The sequence below is a fragment of the Haemaphysalis longicornis genome, unplaced genomic scaffold (genome assembly GCF_048455015.1).
Source record: "Haemaphysalis longicornis isolate Haplotype H1 unplaced genomic scaffold, Haemaphysalis longicornis Haplotype H1 scaffold_13, whole genome shotgun sequence".
Classification (NCBI taxonomy): Eukaryota; Metazoa; Arthropoda; class Arachnida; order Ixodida; family Ixodidae; genus Haemaphysalis; species Haemaphysalis longicornis.
The window spans coordinates 3607933-3613567 of NW_027526233.1; positions in this window are offsets into that span (position 1 = coordinate 3607933).

Genomic DNA, 5635 nt, shown 5'->3' on the forward strand with positions numbered 1-5635 from the left:
TGGCGATCACCTTACGCAGCCCCTTCCATTCGTGTCCCGTCACGCTCGATGCTCTTGAAGTGCCAGAGGTCTGCACGATAGACGGTCCACCCTTGAAAACCGAACTCGGAAATCTGCTTCGCGACCGCAATTTACTCGTTGCCGATGAACCCGAAGAAGGGCACACACAAACGCCGATTATAAGCGTGTTAGTGGGTTCGGACAACTATTGGAAACTCGTTACCGGGCGCATCGAGCGCTTCAGTGACACCCTTTGCGCCATTGATACAGTGTTCGGCTGGGTTCTGCAAGGGCAATACTCAGGTACCGATTACACCCTAGTCAGGAGCAGCAGCACTGTGTCCTTGTTTTTGGCCTGTATTGAAAGACAAGGCGAAGGTTGCGTAGGACCGGGACCAAGCGATCCCTCAGAAATGTTGGGGTTGGAAGCCAGAGGGTTAACTGACACGCCTGAGAAGACTGAAGTCGAAGACGATGCTGCGTTTTTGAAGTTTCGGAGTGGACTCAACAAAGAAGACGGCCAGCACGTATTGCCGCTTATTATCGAAGCACCAGGCTTAACGTCAAGCACTAACCGGGTGGTAGCGAAGGGAAGACTTGGACGGCAGCCACAAATCTGTGAACATCACCCGAATCTTCCGGGAGAGTACGACGGCGCCATCGGCGAGTACTGCCAGGAAGATCATGCAGAGCGAGTGCTGCAATCCACGGTCCCCGGGGACACAGCTTATTTCCTCCCTGAACACACAGTCGTCAAAAGGGAGACAGAGTGCACCATTCCAACGTCCGCTGCACCTGATGTGCGCCGCCGACGTGCTAAGACTAAGCACAGAGAGCAAGCGGTACGTCAACTATGGAGCAGGTGGAAGAAAGAATATCTGCTGCTGCTTCGATCAGCGCATCAAGGCACGTCAACGTTCCCGCCAAACCTTCACGTAGGGGACCTGGTCGTCGTTCAGGATGACAACGTGGCTCCACTGAGCTGTGAGATCGGCCGTGTGGTCCAGTCATTTCCGGGAAGAGATGGCGTCCACCGCTCCCACGAGATTCTCCTACCTAACGGACAGCGAATCCGACGCGCCCTTCAGCGACTCTGTCTTTTGGAGTCAACCGCGGCCGCGGGAGGATGTTGATTCTCGATCGCTGGGGAGTGCGCGTGCGCGGCCACTTGGAAGAAGAGAAGAAGCGCGGGGGTTTTTACGCGCGCTCGTGCTTAATCGGAAGAGGAAATAAAAGTGGAATGTGTTCCGAACGGTAGCGCGGCGTCGGGTCTTCTCGACGTAATAGCGAGAATTTCAAAAATGTAGCCTAAACTATACACCAGCGACAATATTCGCTGACAACTTTCGTACGTATACAGTTGTTTTAGGCGCCCCCAGACTGCCCGCCGTGATAGCTGAGTGGTAACGCGTCCGCTTATAATTTTGCAAGTCCAGGGTTCGATTCCTCGTCGAACCTCGCTCTTTGTTTTCTGGTGAGGGTTTCATTACCTCTTTTTTTAAGACCAGCGTAAGCGCCTGTTCCTTGATTTCCATCACGCCGACATTTACCACCCTCTTCCTAAACCCAAATTAGCCTGTTTTCTCGCACCTTCTCTCTTGAAAAGCCCGCCATGAAGACGACATCAAAACAAACGTCAAAACTTCTTTACAATATCAGTATATACGTCACTTACTTTATGTGTATTAAATTTTTCGTCTAAAAACCTCAAATGCAAGTTATAAGCATATTTCAGACTTAGAAAGCAGAAAGATAATTACTAATATTACAGTGCTAACACAATTTCCTTGAAACACAGAGGTGCTGCTATTGAAGTCTGGCAACTATATCTCAATTTTTGTGTGTTTGTTCATGGCGTTTTGTTCCGAGTGGTTGCTGGCGCAATTTGTTCAGTTTTATCTATTTCGAGCTTAAATCATAGTTATGAAAGCTTTATGGGTGATGTCTACCCTTCCAACCTACGCGTGTGTTGAACGTGGAGACCAGGGAAGAAAGATCATCGCCGTATAAAATACTGCGCGCCAAATTGGATGACATTGCGTCCGGTCAAAGCGTGTTGGTGTCCGCGAGATGAAGACAACAGTGAAGGAGAATAGTACGTTGGAATTATCGTTTTTGCTCGGGTAAGTACGCAATTTTTTATTATTCTGTATTTGGTTGGAACGAGTTCTGGTGTTTATGGGTCAGTGGTTCACTAGACCCCAATCTCATTTGCTCTGAGAGCCTACCTGATTTAGTATACTTGTTTGGCGCAGAGTCCACCGTTTCCGCAGTAGTCAGCATTAATTTACGCTGAAGCTAGACCTTGGCTACGGTGCTCGCGCTGTAGTACACGGCTGCTAATTATTTCACATCACGCAAGGCTCTTTAACACCAGGGAGTTTGTTTATGTGTTTCTCAAACAGTCCTTTTGCGGCTGCAGATCGCAGTCGCAATTTCGCGTGAGTGGCACGACGCTGTGATTAGTCGTCCTTCGTGAATACCCGCTGTATACCAAGAAATAACCGGAACAGGAGTTTCCCTGAAAGTGCATGCGAAAAAGCGTACACTTGATTCCTTGGCTGCCGTCTCGTAGGTGTTGTGAACTCTCCCCCCTACCCGAATTCCGTGCAGTGCGCTTCGCAGCTATTGCGCTCGCGAGACCGGCTGCCGCCATTGCGACCGTACGCCTCGCGGTCTTCGGGCCGCGATATGCGTGCCGTAATCGTGAAGCTAGGGAACAGCGTCGGGGAATTGCCGTACTCCCTCGCCAACGCGCCCCGACAGCGTACGCGTCGACCAGGTGCTGGCGGTGTTGTGCTGGAAGAAAAGCAGGCAAGAGATGCGGACGCCGGAGGTGTAGTTAAACAGCTGAGAATTTACAAAGTGCAGGAGGGAGAAAATAGTATGCAAGGGCAGGCAACGGTGAGAGAGTTCGGTCCGCGCGCCAGCGAGCGAGTACGGCAATTTCACGACGTCTGACGTTGCCGAGCTTCTCGAGTCCGGCACGAATATGACGACGCCCGTCTGAGAGTTCATATAGGTATAGAAGTCACATACGTGCAAATTGAAGGTGAAATGCGCGCATGTGGCCTCTCAGGGAATTAGCATAGTCTCGGGGTAGTGGGGGAGATTTCACAACGCCTACGAGGCGCCTGCCGATTCCGTCAGAGTAGCTCGCGGGAAGTCTGGGGCTCGATATCAGAGGAATATGTATTGTTTAAATTAGTGCAGAAAATTGAGCGAATTCATTAATTCGCAAATTCTCATTTTCGCAAAAGCGCAGGCCATACAGAGAAACAAGAAAGCTGTGGGCACTCACTCAGCTCGGTTTATATTGGAGAATTAAACGTGCGGATACAAGTCGGACATTGAAATGGAGGAGCCTCAACTATCACACACCACTTTCGATTGAAAGCAAGGGATACAGATGAGCTGCTAGCACGCGTTCCTTGCAAATTAGCTTAGCAGTGAGCTTCGCATATATCATGCATACCCCACTCACAGTACCTGCGTGTCTAATAAATACATTCTTACTGTGACCGAAATTTCACTTTGGGTGTTACGGGAATGTTCTTATTAGTGCCTTGGAGGTTACTGTCTTTAAACAATTAGAAATCTATTGATGTAAGCATGCGTGCTTTGTGTGTGCTCTTGTATTTCAACAAGTGTCAGCACACTCATAGATTATGCACCGGCAGGTGCTGCTGCTGGCTGTCCTGTGTCGGCTGCCTTTCAGTCCAGTTTCAAAGGCTTTGCCAGGGCCTCCCCTGGCCAACCGACACTGCATCTGCTGTACCCAAGTACTACCTAGCCTTTCGTTGGTGCTCCGTACGCTTTGCCGCCAGGAACAGTCATTCCTTCATCCATCATCTGGTCGCTTGGACCACCCGTTCAGAAGCCAGCGCATTTGCTCGGCACATCGGTCCTCCAGGCACTGCTGCCATATCGGTGCACCCACAGATTATGTACCTTCAGGTTATTGCCTGTTGTTGAACGTGCTATGATGTATACCGGTTATTAGTGCTGTGGCCTCTGGTTATTCGAAACATTTTCATGAAGCAGTGCTGTGCGTTTGGAGCGTGCAATTGCTTAGCAGAGATATTGAAGAGAATCTGGGGCCGATGACTAAAACGCAATAAGAGAAATTGAACTGACTTTGAAGGAAGTATTCGTATGTCATCAGGCCAAGCAAACATTTAGGATCTTTCGATGTAATTTTGAACATGCAATACAAACTGGTGTGGAACTACTTTCCATTTTAAGTAAGCTTGCAATTTTATTTACTTCATATGATACTAGTATTAATCACACTATACCGAAAAGTACATCCCGTAGTCTGTAGAATTCCCACAGCGCTTTTTTGCAGTCTCTAATGACAGGCACTATTCTCAATGATTGGAGGATAGTCGAGGTAGCACCAGTCTTGAAATCAGGAGATGGTACTTCACCATTAAATTTCCCTAACAAGCACCATTTGCAAGGACGGGGAACATTTCATCCACTCTCAGGTCGCTAATTATTTATAAAATCCCAATATCACATTCGAATATAACCACGGTTTTCACAAAAAGTTACTTGAGAAACACAACTTTCAGGATTTGTTCACGATCTACATTGATCCATTGACGCAGGCTTACAAGCTGCAGTAGTTGTTCTTGGTTTTTCTAAAGCATTCAATCGCATTTCCCACAACAGACTACTTGTCAAACTTCACCCTGATGTCCTCACTTGAGCAAAAAAAAATTTCATTCTTCTCGAATGTAGTTTACTTCTAATAACTATATACTTCTTTTGCTCGTGCCACTTTTGTTGGTCCCCCAGGCAGTTTGCTTGGTCCTGTCTATCTTTCATGTTGCATATCCTCCAATGTAGGTCTATTTCCAGATTATGTTGTAATTTATCAAACAATTTCTTTAAACTAATACCGTCAATGTTTTCAATCTGATCTTAACAGAATTAACTCCTTTTGCTGCAAATGGATAATGTCGCTTATCTCTAAAACAAAGTGCATGACTTCAACGGTGGCAAGCCTCGAATTGTAAATGCATCATTGAAATGCATGCCTGATTACCTCTTGAGACAAAGGTGTTTTGGTAGGCCGGTGGAGGAGGAGGGATTGCATGGTAGGTTTCAAAAGGTAGATCGACTGGAAAAATAAGACGTGTGATTAATATTTTCATTTGTACTCCAAAACTCTCTTTATTCCATATGTTTAACCCACTGCAGTGGCTAGGGTGGGGTGCTGTGGAGATGAATGTCGGTTAGATACAGCTTCGTGCGGCCGCGTCTCAGATGGAGGCACTACGTGAAGACGCCGTGTGTCGAGATTTCGGTGCGCACAAAAACTACCCAGGTGGTCAAAATTAATGCGAAGCCTTCCCATACAGTGCTCCCCATATCCCAAATGTAGCTTTGGCGTGTTAAACCACCGTTTTTTTTCATGTCTTTGGAATATTACCTGCTGCTGTAGGAGGTGCACCATCAAGGTGAAATTATACATAACAGCCATACAATTTGTTTCCAAGAGCTAAATATAAAGGCGATATTGAAGTGCGTTTATGGGTCTATCTCATAGCAGTAGTGAAAGGTTATATACTCTTGTGCAGGTTAAGAACGGCAATGGCTCATGTAGTGTAGTTCAGTGTTTGACGAA